The sequence below is a fragment of the Hippopotamus amphibius genome, chromosome 1, assembly GCF_030028045.1.
Source record: "Hippopotamus amphibius kiboko isolate mHipAmp2 chromosome 1, mHipAmp2.hap2, whole genome shotgun sequence".
Taxonomy (NCBI): Eukaryota; Metazoa; Chordata; class Mammalia; order Artiodactyla; family Hippopotamidae; genus Hippopotamus; species Hippopotamus amphibius.
In genome coordinates, this window is record NC_080186.1 from 232,762,867 (window position 1) to 232,777,636 (window position 14,770).

The 14,770-nt window shown below is 36.9% G+C and overlaps 1 protein-coding gene across 5 annotated transcripts in view; it reads left to right on the forward strand.

Annotated features, from left to right (window-relative positions):
* The first annotated feature begins 352 nt into the window (after positions 1 to 352).
* IL6ST (interleukin 6 cytokine family signal transducer) overlaps positions 353 to 14,770 on the forward strand; it is a 49,128-nt gene continuing 34,710 nt past the window's right edge. For 2 of the 5 annotated variants that reach the window (XM_057743366.1, XM_057743350.1), the window contains exons 1-2: positions 353 to 557; positions 12,416 to 12,503. The gene's annotated coding sequence lies outside the window, so the exon portion shown is untranslated. Of the gene's footprint in view, positions 558 to 6,807; positions 8,795 to 12,415; positions 12,504 to 14,770 lie in introns of all 5 variants that reach the window. The other 3 variants (XM_057743352.1, XM_057743356.1, XM_057743359.1) reach the window with 3 other exon arrangements.

The window sequence follows — 14,770 nt, forward strand, 5'->3', positions numbered from 1 at the left end:
CACGGCGGGCGCGGGCAGCTCCCGGGCACCGGTTCACGACCCCGTTATTCCGCGGAAAAATGGAACGTTCCGCTCCCTCCGCCCGCAGAGGGGAGGCGGGGGAACCCTTCGATCTCGTCTGGGAGCGACGACGCGGGCGCAGCCACCCGAATCCCGGAGCCTGGAACCGCGTTACGGGAATCCGGGCCGCCCGGAGCGCCGCCCCCTCGCCTCCGGGCAGCCGCTGAGCCAATGCCCGCGCGCGCCGGGCCGTGCGGGCGCCAATCAGCTCGCAGGTCCCCAGCCCGGGGGCGGGGCGTTCCGGGGCGCCGCGGGGCGGGGTCGGGGGCGCGTCGCCCCGCTGTGGGAGGAGGGCCGCGTGCCGCGTCTGCGGGAAGGAGCCGGGAGCAAGCCGCAGCCCGGGAGAGGCGCCGGCGGGCCCGCGGAGCCGCGTGGGGGACGCCCGGGCGCAGCGGAGCTGGGCGTCGCGGCTGTCGGCCGACGGGCCCCGCGCGGCCGGGCGCCGAGGGCGACGTTGCGCTGTGGAGACGCGGGGGAGCGAGCCGCCGCGGCCTTAGGTGAGGAGGCGCCGTGGCCGAGCCGAAGGGCCGTGTCGCGGGCGGGGGAGGGCCGCGTCGGGTCGGGCGGGCCGGGGGCTGGTACTCGGGGGGGGGGGCGCTGCCCTGCTCCGGGAGAGGGGCGCCCCGACAGCGCGCGCCCCGAACGTCTTGTTGCCCCAGCCTGGAAATCCCCGCATTCCTTCCTCTCCCTGTTCCCACACCTCCGAATTTGATCCCCACAACTTGATCACCTAGATTTCCCAACCCGAGGTTCCAGCCTCACTTCCAGCACACCACACACACACACACACACACACACACACACACACACACACCCTCTTAAACCCCCGCCCCCAAACGCCCTCCTGCACCGTACCCCTTTTTGGCTAACAAATCCCCACTTTTCCCCTAGTCTTCTTTCCATCCCCCCCTTAAATTCCACTAGCCCCGCACTTGACCCTTCATTTTCAGCTCGGCGGTTCCTTTTCTTTCCCCAAAGCCATCTTCTCATCCTTAAATTGTAACGTTTCAACGTTGCTGAAAGTTACACCATACTTATAAAAATTCCAGACTAACGTCTCTCTTCTTCTTTGGATTGCTCGCTTGTGCTGGCCCTGATGAACCCCACATACCATTGTATCCTAAAGGCGCCGAGTTCTGTCTTTTTAAACTCTGTCACCCCCTCCGCCAAGTTTAAAGATTATTCCAAGCAGCAAGTTTCTGTTTTTCAGTAGTTTTTCAAACTGGAAAAAAAAAAAAAAAGCTTAAAAATAAGACCTGCCACTTTTGGTCTTTCCTTTTTTTCTTCAGAAGGAAATCCATTTCAGTTTAATTTGTGTAGTATTGGGCATTTCAGCGATTATACTGCTTTAAAAATAATTATTTGTTAGAATGCCAGGATGAATATTCTAAAAGATTGGAGTGTTTGGTTTAGTCAGTGCTGTAAACAAACCCTTTAGACTGTGTGACTGCCAGCTTCAAGTTGGAACAACTCTTAATTTGAAATTACTGACTCAGATCATCATATGAGCTATTCGCCATTATCATAATTTCTTAAATTCATGTTAATTCCTATTTGGAAGTATTTTTGAACTGTAAACTGGAATAGTACTTTTATAGAACCAACTTGTTCTTAAGTTAAATTGTGCTTTCCAAATATTCTCTTTGGGGACAGTTTTGAACACTTGTTTTTAATCACAAGTGGAAGAAAAAAATTACAGGATGGAGAAAGTGTCAGAAAAGGAGGATAAATTTTGTAGTAGAATTTTTCCTTCTTCTTTCATCCCAATTCTGTATTATTGACAAATGTTTAATTTTCTTGTAGATAATTTAAAATATTATAAATACAGAGATAATTTAATACATTTTCTTATGTAATGCAAGATGTGTTCAGTTATTTATGAATTGCCATGTTTTCAGGTTTTTTAAATTTTTCCAGGGGAATTTGCATTTCAGTTAAATGTTAGGGTGGATGTCGATCATCATATACCTGTGAAGTAGGTGTTGCAATACCCACTTTATAGAGAAGGAAACTGAAGCTCAGGGTCTCTGTGATACCTAGATCTATGTAATTCCAAATCCTGTACTCTCAGTCATTTTGTCATACTCGTATTTTTCTCATGGAGGATCCACTGCTACAATTTGGTTTGGGAACTTAAGAACTCCCCAAAACTCCTCTGCAGGGAAGGTTTTTTTCTCCCAGAAGCTATTTCAGAGCAGCTTATTTTAATGGGAGTCAGAATTCCCTGGCGCTAATACATTCGCAGCTTGGCTCTTAGAGAAGCATGGAATGTTCTCACAGTCTTCTCCATTTCTTTGATTGCAAAGACATTTTGATCACAGCTGAAGTTTCTACTGAGCTTTATTATTTTACATAACAAGTACCGAGCACTTAGTACTTGCTGTAGGAACTCACAAAGATGCATGAGTCGTCCTTAGGACCTTCAAAGACTTTACAGAAATTGGGTAGACAAACATTTTGTGGAAAATTACAAGGATGCAAGGAAGTTTTTTTAATTAAATGCAGAGTGATACAGGAGATGCTATAGTTATTTAAATTAGGGAGTAACCTTTTAAGAGTTGAATAAAGGATTTACCAGAGATAAGCCTTGAAACCTGGGTAAGATTTGGATAAAGGGAAAAATGAAAGGAGCCCATTCCAATAGAGGTATTGTGGAGAAGGTCAGAAATAATCAAGTTATAGTAATTATAATAGTCAATATATTTGTAATGCTTATTTTGTGTCAGTTTTGAACACTTTGCTTATATTAATTCATTAAATCCTCATAACTTTATGAAGTAGATCTTATTATCCTCTTTTTTTAAAGAAGAAAACCGAGGCATAGAGAGCTTAATTAACTCTCCCTGTGCCACTTGGCTGTTAAGTGGCAGATCCAGAATTTATACCCAGACAGCCTGGCTTCAGAATCTGAGCTCTTAATAATGATAAATATACTACCTCTTCATGTAGTATATTTGAGTGACAGTTAACTAGAATAATATGGCCATTCCAGAAGGTCTTTTAAAACCCACTCTTAATTGTCTGCTGTGTGCTTCAAAGTATGTTAGAGTCTCAGGATATCAAGACATATAAACAAAAATTACAATACAGTGTTATGGATCCTGTTAGGGAACTGTATGCAAGTGTATTGGGGGCAAAGATGTTTGTGGGGCGGAGGGGGATTCCACAGAAGAGATGATGTTTCATCTGAGATATAAACAGTTAGTGCAAAGCAGAGTTTGGAGAAAAACATTCTAGAGCCAAGGAATAGCATTTGTAGAAGCACAAGCTCTAACATAAAGTATGTTAGAGAAAGTCTAGTAGTTTGCTGTGACTTGAGCTTAAAGTCTGTAGGGGTAGCTAGTAGGGCATGATAAAAGGTAAGACCAAATTGTGTATGGCACGGTGAAGTCAAGTAAAATGAAGAGCTTAAATATTTGCTTTGCATTTGGGAAACTACAAAAATAATTTCAGCATGATCAGAGAAGAAACCAGATTGCTTGCTGTTTTCTCTAGAGCTTGAGGGCAAAATCTGAGTAGAGGGTTTTGGTTTTTTTAGAATAGACTTAAATATTGAAGCAGATAGGTTGGGCAGGCACACTGAAATCAAATTTTTAGGTTCTTAAGTAGCTAGAAGATTTGGCATTATTATTCACCCTTTAAAAAAGCTTTTGAGGAGAAGAGTGACAAGTTTAAAGTATGTTTAGAGAGATTTCATCCATCAGTAATAATGTTCAGAATGATTTGGAAGGAAGAAAGAGACCAGAAGCAGGAAGGCAGTTATGAGTATTGAGGTTGGTCATGGTAGAGGGTAGAAAGAAAAAACAAGTGGGAAAGATTATGAAAGAAGACTGAATAAGATTTGTAACTGAGAAAAGCTAGAGTGTAATGGATAGGCAAGAGACAATGATAGACCCCATTGTCATAGGAAATGCAAGAAGGGTGTTTTTCGATGAGGAAAAAAAACAGTACTGTGATTTTTCTTTAAAGTGTGTGCATTTATGTATTTATGTGTTCATGAGTATATGTGTATATTGTTTTTAGACCTGTTAAACTTATTTGAGTCAGAGGCGGAATATCCAAGATGATGATATATAACTGAAATTAGAAGATCTCAGTCGCAATATTTGAAATGATTTTATGTGAAGGTAGTAGTTGAAGTTACACATTTTCAAAGAAGTTGGTACTTTAAAAGAATAGTAGATGTCAAATACTTTTGGTACATTCATAGCCAGAAGATAAAACCTAGCAGAGAATTCGGTGGAGACAGTAAAGTGAATAAAAGAAAGAATGTAACCACATTATATGGTTACATAGAAACCAGGAGATATGAGAAATTCAGAGATGGTCAACAATGTGAAATGCTTCAGAAATGGTTGTGATATTGCTACATTGGCTACAGTCTCTTTTGTATTCTGTCTAGTGTATCTTAGTGAGATTTAATGAGAAATGTTAGCCAATTGACATGAATAGGAGAGCTACATCTCTTGAAATGTGGCTGTAGTCTAGATTATTGCTTTAAAGCTGAATGTGTACATACTCATAGCAGGAGCTTCATTGCTTTCAGCACAATAAAATCTGTTGCCGTGTTAAAATTTGAATAATCTGCCTCCAAATTGTCATTTGCTCTTGACCCAAGTTAATCAGTTCGTCCTTTGCGCTAAAGTAGAGTGGTTGTATCATTACTTCTGAACAATGCATTTCATATCAGGCTTCCCTACAGTCTTTGTTTGGATGTTCTGTTGTGTATGTTCCCCTACCCACTCCGCCTAATACAAAGTATTTCACAGCTCTGGTTTGTAGACTGGCATGCTCTGGGATTTTGCCATTGGTAACCTACAGTTATAGAGTCAAAGCTGGTGTATAGTTACTGTATATGCTACTTTCTCTGTCCAGAAAACCTTTACTCTTATTTCGTGATGGGCTCTCTGAATTGGGTATTCTTTATGCTCCTGTAGCACTCTATGCATATTCCACCTCTCTAAACTGAACTTCTTAAGGGCAAGAACTGTTTATTTGGCTTCAACTATATTGTAATGTTTTATTTCTTAAGCTATGGTGAGAACATGGATGGTCATCAGAGTACTCTTTAAACCTTTTCATATGCCTCAGTCAATGATAATTGGTAAAAGACCTTCTCTAACTCTAAGGGCATAAGCACACTCTGTATTTTCTTTTAGTAGTCCTACAATTTTACTTTTGCATTTAGGTTCTCAATCAATCTGGAGTGTTTGTATCTGTGATGAAGTGGGGCTCTTTATTTTTTTTGCTTGTGGAGCCAGTTGTCTCAGTACTGTTTATTAAATAGTCCTTTATTTCCCCGGTGATATCAGTAGGTTTTTTTCCCACAAGATAGTAAATTCTTATATATACTTGGGTCTGTTTCTGGACTTTTTGTTTTGTACTTGATTTAATTGTCTATTCTTATGGCAATGCTGTGTTTTAATTATTATAACTTTATAGTATATCTTAGTAGGTGGTACATCAAGTATTCTGTTTATTCTTTTTGAAAATTGGCTTTGGGCTATTTTCTAGTATTCTATGTGAAATTTTAAATTGGTGTGTAAAGTAAACCTCTTTGCAATTTGGATTAAAATTGTATTGCATTAATATATTAATTTATGAAGAACTGATGTCTGTGTGTGTGTGTATTTGTTCCATGATATTTAAGTCTTACTAATGAACTTTTTGGTAAAGTTTTATAGTTTTCTCCATAAACTTTTTGCATTGTTCTGATTTTATTGTTTTTCCTAGATATAGTTTAGGTTTTGATGCTGTTGTCAATAGGATTTTTTTCTATTACATTTTCTAAATGGTTATTGCTGGTGTATGGGAGAGGGGTTTTTGGTGATCTTTTGTTCAGCTATTATGTTAAACTCTCAGTGGCTCGTTATTTGATTCTCTTTGTTTTCATATCATCTACAAGTTTTTCTTTTTCCATTTTTATATCTTATTTGTTTATTATATTTTTGTTTAAGCCTTCTAGAACAATGTTGAGTAAGTGATGACTCCAAGCATCTTGTTTAAATCCTGACCTTAATAGGAATACTTCTAATTTTTATCTTTAAATATGTTGTTTACTGTAGGTTTCTGTTAAAGTACTGTGGGAACAACAGCAGGGGCTGCACTAATAACAGCTGTTACCATTTATTGAGTATGTAATATGAGGCAGATGGATTTTAGGCACTCTGTGTGTACTGACTTATTTAATCTTGACAAAAGTTCTACGTAAGTATGTGGTGGTGTTATCCTCATTTTTATAGATAAGGAAAATGAAAATTAGGGATATTAAATAACTTGCCTAAGATGTTTTACAGAAAGTAGAGGAGCTGGGATTTGAACATAGGCAGTCTGATTATGGAGTCCATCCTCTTATTTACTTCATCAAGATAAAGATGGTCTCTTTCAGTCCAGTTTTTTGATACTTTGTTGTTATTTAAAATTTTTGAGTGAACAGCTGTTGAACATTATCAGATGCTTTTCAAGCATCTAGCGGAATGACTGTGTTGTTTTCTTCTTTAATCTATTAGTAAATATAGTGGATAACATTGGTATCTTTTCTTATTTTGAACCATACTTGTGTTTTTAGGCAAAATACTGGTTAGTATTTATGGGGTTTTTTTCTTTCAAATACATTGCTAGAACAAATTTGCAAATGCTTTATTTAGGCTTTTTCACACCAATTTATAATAGTTTGACAATAGTTTTATTGTGTAATCCTTGTTTGATTTGGTATCGAAATGACTATGCAACTTCTGGCCAAAACAGGGTAACAAGGATAAGATTTACCCTCCTGTCTGAAACAACCATAAAATGGAAAAAATACATAGAACAGTGATAATCAAGACACTGGACACTGGGTGGTGAAAGGCAGTGATCTTGTGAGCTGGAAAACAAGTGAGATGGATCCTGTGATTAAACTAGCCTACTGCCTTGAGAGAGTTTCCAGACCACGTCAGAGGTTGGGGAAATATAGGGCTAAGGTCAGTGGATACTCTGTGAGTTGAAGAAGGTGGCTGAAGTTCATAGAACAGAATACTGGAGAACTCTTAAACCTTTTGAAATGAGAGAATTCTTGAAAGTTTCAGAGTCCCCTGCAGCTATTTAGCTGAGTGTATGCATATAAAGAATACTGCTGGGACTTCCCTGCCAGTCCAGTGACTAAGACTGCTCACTTTCATTGCGAGGGGTGCGGGTTCGATCCCTGTTCAGGGAACTAAGATCCCACATACCATTCGGTTCGGTGAAAAGAAAACAAACGAACAAACAAAAAACACAACAACAACAAAAAAGAAACCACTGAAGGCCAGAGAAAGTAGCTGATGAAAGGATTAAAGGTGGCAGTGCTCAGTGATTCCATGGGGTTAGGATTGTGCCTGTCCTCACCAGCAGATTGGAAACCATCTTGATTCATGAGACATTGGGTAGACTACACAGAAGGGTCTTGTGTCAGTAGTATGGAATAATTAGTCCTAGAATAGGCACTGCTCCAGTCCCACCCAACTTATCTTTAAAAGCAAGACCTGAAAGGATCAGACAGTTTTCAAGTAACTTTACTGTGTCCTGGAGCAGAGTTCAAGAATCTTTAACAGGAATACAGAAGTATCTGACACACAACAAGGTAAAATTCACAATGTCTGACATTTAATCAGAAATTACTAGGTATGCAAAGAAGCATGAAAATATGTATATGATTGTATTGGAGAAAATTCAGTTAATCAAAACTAACTGAAAGCTGACACATGTTATAATGATCAAAGACACTAAAGCAATTGCTATAACTGTGTTCTGTATGTTCAAAAAGTAATTATAGAATATATGAAAAAGACCCAAATTAAACTTCTAGAGATGAAAAATACAATGTGTGAGATGAAAAATACACTAGTTAGGGTTAATGGCAAATTAGACATTGCAGAGGAAAAGGTTAGTAAACTTAAAGACACAGGCATGGGAATTATAAACAAAACCAAGGGAAAAAGAAAAAAAAACCTGATAATCAGCGAGCTGTGGGACTACATTAAGCATCCTGATGTACATGTTACTAGAAGCCTCAAAGAAGGATAGGACTAGGAAGGGCAAACAGAAATAGATTTAAAGAAATAATGGCCAGAACTTTTCCAGATTTGATAAAAAAACTATAAACCAGTAGATCCAAGAAATTCAACAAACTCTAAGCATAAGAAACATGATGAAAACTACACCAAGACGCACTACAATCAGACTTTCTTTCCTTCTTTTTCTTTTCCTTTTTCTTCCTTTCTCTTTCTTTCTTTCTTTCTTGCGGCATGTGGAATCTTCCCCAGACCAGGGCTCGAACCCGTGTCCCCTGCATTGGTAGGCTGATTCTTAACCACTGTGCCATCAGGGAAGTCTTGAGATTTCGTAAAACTAATGATTTAAAAAAAGAAACAAGAAAACAAAAATAAACAAAAAAAACCCTTATGCATCCAGAGGGAAAAGTAGACCTTTTATACAAAAGAACAAAAATAAGGATAATATCAGATTTCTCATTAGGAACAATGCAAGCCAGAAGTTAACGGAGCTACATTTTTAAAGTGCTGAAAGATCAATTGAAAATTTATACCCAATGAAAATATCTATAAAAAATAATACTGAACTAAAGACATTTTAGATATACAAAAATTTTAAAAAGTTACCACCAATAGACCCATACTCCAAAGGAGTCCTTCAGAAAGAAGGAAAATATCAGATGGAAATGTGGATCTCTACAAAGAAGTGAGAAGCTCTGGGAATGGTAAGTACATGGGTAAATACATAAAATTTCATATTATTTAAGTCTCTCTTAAAATAATTGACTATTTAAACAAAATATAGTTTATAACATGTAAGCTACATGTGAAGTTTATAACATATAAAAGTAAGTTATTTGCCAAAAATACCACAAAGTTCAAGAGGGGAGAAATGGATGTATACTCCGGTTTACTTTGCATGAGGTGATACAGTATCACTTGACGATAGATTGTGATAAGTTAAAGATGTATATCATAAACCATAAAGCAACCACTAAAATAACAAAACAAAGAATTGTAGATTATAAGCTAACAAGGGCGACGAGTGGAAATCATAAAAAAATACTCACTTAACAAAAATAAGGACAGGACTTCCCTGGTTTCAGTCCAGTGGTTTCTGTGCTTTCACTGCAGGGGGCTCAGGTTTGCTCCCTCGTAGGGGAACTGAGATCCCACATGCTGCGCTGTGCAGCAAAAAAAAAAAAAAAAAAAAAAAGACAGGAAAACAAGAAAAGGAGAACAAAGAACGGAAAACAAATACGGAGATGATAGCTTTAAACCTATGTCAGTAATAATATTAAAGGTAACTGGTCTAAATACCCAATTGAAAAGCAGAGGTTGTCACATTATATACAACTATATGCTGCCCACAAAAAAACAAAACAAAATACCACCAACAACAAAAAGAACAAACTCTTTAAATATGAAGAAACGAACAGGCTAAACATAAAAGGATGGGGAAAGATACATGTAGTTCCAGTGAAGTCTAAAATATTTGCTCTGTGGCTCTGTATATAAAAAGTTTGTCCACTTCTGGAATAGAAAGTGCATAAATAAACCCACACATATATGGACAATTGATTTTTGACAAAAGTGTAAAGGAAGTTTACTTGAGAAAAGATAGTTTTTCAACTAATAGTTTTGAAACAGTTGACTATCCATATGTAACAAAATGAACTTGAATCTCTACTTCACACCATGTATAAAATTTAACTCAAAGTGGTTTATAAATTAAATGTAAAACCTAAAACTGTAAAAGTTTTATCTAGAAAACGTTGGAGAAGAACTCTGAGACTTTGGGTTAGGTAAATATTTCTTAGATATAATACCAAAAGCACTAACTGATAAATTGGACTTCATGAAAATGAAAACTTCTGCTCTTTGCATAACACTGTTAAGAGAATGAAAAGCCAAGCCACAGATTGGAAGAAAATACTTAGAAATCAATTTTCTAATAAATGCCTTATATCTAAAATTTATTTTTAAAACTTTCAAAACATAATAATGAGAAAACAACAAACCCAGTTAAAAAAGTGAGCAAAATATTTGAATAGACACATCACCAAAGAATATATCTAAACATGCATCTACCATATGACCTAGCTATTCCACTCCTAGGTAATTTCCCAAGAGAAATGAAAGCTAATGTCCATGCAGAGATTTGGGACTGGTTAAATTAAAGTATATGTATACACTAATATGTTATGCACCTGCTCCCAAATAAGTCAGTTTATTCATCCAACAAATAAATATTAAGTATTTACTATGCTGGGTATGATTCTAGATACTGGGAATATATAGCAAGGAACAAAGCATGCAAAATGTCCTACCTCATTTGCTACATTCTATTTTCAGGACACAAACAATGTATTAGTTTCCTAGGACTGCTGTAACAAAGTACCACAAACTTTGAAACAAATTTATTCTTTTAAGGTTTTAGAGACCAAAAATCCTTCTGAGACTGGATAGAATCCTTCTTTGCCTCTTCATAACTTCTGCAAGTAGCTGATAGTCCTTGACATACCTTAGCTTACAGCTGCATCACTCTAATCTCTACCTCTGTTGTCACATGGCATTCTTCCTGTGTATTTCTGGCTCATAACAGACACTAGTCATATTGTAGTAAAGGCCCACCCTACTCCAGTATGATATATGATCATCTAATTACATCTGCAACAGCTTTATTTCCAAACAGGGTCACATTTTGAGGAACTGGTGGTTAGGACTTCAACATATCTTCTGGGGGGACACAACTCAGCCCATAACAGACTATAAGCAAAATAAGTTGATTAAATAGTATTTTAGAACAAGGGTTGGCAAACTGTGGTCTGCAAACCAAATGTAGCATGCGTTCTATTTTTATAAATAAAGTTTTATTGGAACTCAGCCATGGCATTTTGTTTACATATTGTTACCAACTGCTTTTGCACTCCAAAAACAGAGTTTACTAGTTGTCACAGAGCTGAAGGTCCAAAAATGCCTTAAGCATTCATTATCTGGCCCTTTCCAAGAAATATTTGCCAACCTATTTTAGAAGGTTAAGTGCTAGTGAGAAAAAAACAGGAAAGGGGAGGATAAGCAATATAGGCTAGTCAGAAAAGACTGTATGAAAAGATGAATTTGAGCAAAGGCTACAAGGAATTAATCTTTATGTACTGATTTAGAAAGATGTCCAATATGTAGTGTTAAGTGAAAAAAATTACAGAAGGTTATTGTGATCCCATTTTTGCAGACTAATGAAATATATTTCCATACAATATAAAATTGTACACATAGAAATTTTCATAAGATTATACACTAAATTGTTCACAGTTATCTTGGTGGGATTATAGGGGATTTTCACGTGACATGTCGTCAATTCCTATTCATTTGAAAGTTTTGAAATAATTATGTATTTTCTTTGCATTTAAAATATCAGTGTTATAAATTTAATTTCTAGTATGTTATTAAATTATATCAGAGGTTTAATGTGTGTGAAACCATAGTGGAGGATTCAACTCCTTGCCTGAGTTTGAAGTTATCTTGTTACATTTCAAAGAGGAACCACCACTACTTATACTAGAATTTAACCTAATACTAAGCAGATTTTAAAATGAATTTTTACATCTGGGTGCATATAATAGTTTGGCAGTTGAGGAGTCAGTAGCCTTAATTTACTACTAGTGGAAAACAAAAGGTATGATTTTGTATAAGATTTTCCTTAACTGCTTTTGTCAAATTCAACAAAACATTCCTTTCACATTTCTATGACATTACATGGATATCCAGGAGGTTTGGATTAAGCGTGGGGGAGCCAATAATGTCTCCAAGTATGTAGCAAAACAACACTAGGATACTTGAATATTCTTTTTTTTTTTTAATATTATTTATTTATTTATGGCTGCATTGGGTCTTCGATGCTACACAGAGGCTTTCTCTAGTTGCAGTGAGCAGGAGCTACTCTTCATTGTGGTGCACGGGCTCCTCACTGCAGTGGCTCCTCCTGTTGTGGAGTATGAGCTCTAGGCACGCAGGCTTTAGTAGTTGTGGCACACAGGCTCAATAGTTGTGGTGCACAGGCTTAGTTGCTCTGCAGCATGTGGGATCTTCCTGGAGCAAGGATCGAACCCATGTCCCCTGCACTGGCAGATGGATTCTTAACCACTGCACTATCTAGGAGGTCCTTGAATACTCTAATACAAAGTGTTTATGGGATTGTTTTATACAGAAACTCAGAAGATATCTAAAATGAGATACTTTCTCAAAACCTAAAAGGCTAGTGGGGGCAGGAACTTAAGTACAAAAATTTAAGTATAAAAAATATTGTCAAAGCCATCTTTCTAAGCAAGACTCTTCTCTCTCTACAGTGAGACCCAATGAAAAGAGCATGACACTTGGAAGCAGAAGACTTAGTTTCAAATCCCTGCTCTTTCACTTACTAATTTTGTGATTTGGGTAAGTAACTTACCCTTTCTGAATTTTTGTTTTTTCTTTTGTAAAGTTCGAATAGTTAATCCCTGCCTTTCCAGACCCACAGAATGTACAATTCCAAGAGTGAACCCTAAAGTAAGCTAGAGGTTTTGGGTGACTATAGTGTGTCAATGTAGGTTGATCCTTGGTGAAATGTACCATTCTGGTGAGTAATGATGTTAATACATATGAGGCTACACATGTGTTGGGGGCAGAGGGTCTGTGGGAAATCTCTTTACTTTCATTTCAGTTTTGTTGTAAACTTAGAACTGCTGTAAAAAAAAAATAGTAAACTTTAAAAAAACAATAAAATAATAATCCCTGCCCTATCCACCTGCTTCTCTAGGATATAAGGAGAATCAAGTGAAATAATTTACAGGAAAGCAGTTTGTATAATGTGAAATAGTATACAAGTGTTATTATAAATTTGTAATTAGTATTAATGAAATGAGTTGGATAACTTTTTAAATAATTAATTTGATAGTTAATATAATGTAGGCATGACTGACTTTTTGCAAATTTATCCATGATAACACTACTGTGTATGACATGATGTAAAAGATATCATATTGAAATTTCCTCATCCTGATCCCTGCTCAGCTTATTTACAACAAATATGACTTTGCCTTCTATTTGGCAGTTGTAATTCGTCTGCTATTCTACGGTTATAGTAGTAATGTTTCTATAGTAACAAGGTTTATACTGACAGTCCTTCTCACATGCAGTGTAAATCTAAATTTATATTCATGCTTTTTCATGAATATGAAAAAGGAAAGGAAAAGAAACTCAAAAGGAAAAAAGAAACTCAAAAAATCACAATCCATAAGAATAAAAATAATTTATGAAGGGCTAAACTATTCAATATTTATCAATTATAATGCCACTGCTTTTTCTCCCACTCCAAAAATCCATGGGAATTAAAGTGAATAAGAACAAACAGCTATAAGGATAGTTTTGGATTTGTTCTAATTTTTTAACTAAATCATCCATTAACTTTGTTACTTTAACATTAATAGTAGTGAATTACTTATGATGCACTTTATACCTCCTTTCAACACATTACAATATTGAAACCACCATAGGTGAGGAATTGTTGCTGTAGAGCAACCACGTGGTTCTTGGGAAAATCCTTTCCTGTATGGATAGTAGTCATGTTTTGGCTTCATAGAAGCTTCCAAAGTAACATGCAGATTTCAAGGAAAATCAGTATATACAATGTGTGCTTATAATATATGCATAGAATATTCTGCAAGAGATGAGGAGAAAGCATAGTGCTAATAATAGAATTTTAAACTGAATATCTGCTGTCAACAAAATGAAAGGGGAAAAATAATCAGAGTACTATCAATTCTATCAATTTTAAAGCGAGGTAAGCCCCCAAATGAAGTAGACTATGTTGCATATAATATTTTAGATAGTATCAATAGTATTGTGTCTCCATCTCTTAGGTTTGGACTATGAAATCAAGTTACTTAATAGATGTTCCTTTATTACATTTCAATGACAATCCTTTAGAAATTAGGAAACATTACTTTCTAACTGTTAAAATGCGAAACCTACCTTTGCCTGTTTTCCTTTTACTTGTGTTTCATGGCACTGCTCACATATATCTAATTGCTTTGAAGTAATCGTAAATACTTTCATAGGACTTCTTGTTTCAGAGTTTTGTTATAAGACTTTAGGATGTAAATAGAAAGATTGCCAGTCTTCAGAACTGTAAAGAAATCTCTCTATATTGTGAACAAGGTACTTGGTAGAGTAGCTGATCAGGATGACATGCACACATACTACTCTACCAGCAAGCTCAGATTTTTTTCTGTTCTGTTGTTTTGATGAACAGTTGAATGACCTGGTAGATTTTTCTACTATGGGACTACTTAAAGGTGGGGAGTAAGGAATAAAACAGGTGGAGGAAAATGGATCCTGCAACTTAGTTCTGTTATAGCTTTACCTGAGACAATCTAAACAACTCATTATCAAATTATTTTGTTGTAGAGTGATTGTTACCTGGTTAGGGAATATAAAAGTCAAGTTAGTATTTATATTTTGTAAAATGATACTAGGTTTCAAATGTAGTACTATGAAGCCCACATCAAGAAGTTAGTAGTTTTAGAGAGACGCATATCTTTTAAGTTATGTTTACTTTCTAAGTACTGAAGCCACAGGGTACAACATGGGAAAAGTACAAAGAGTGTACTGTAGAGAGTCTCACTTCCACTCTAGTGTCTCAAATAGCCCGTGGCAGCCAATAT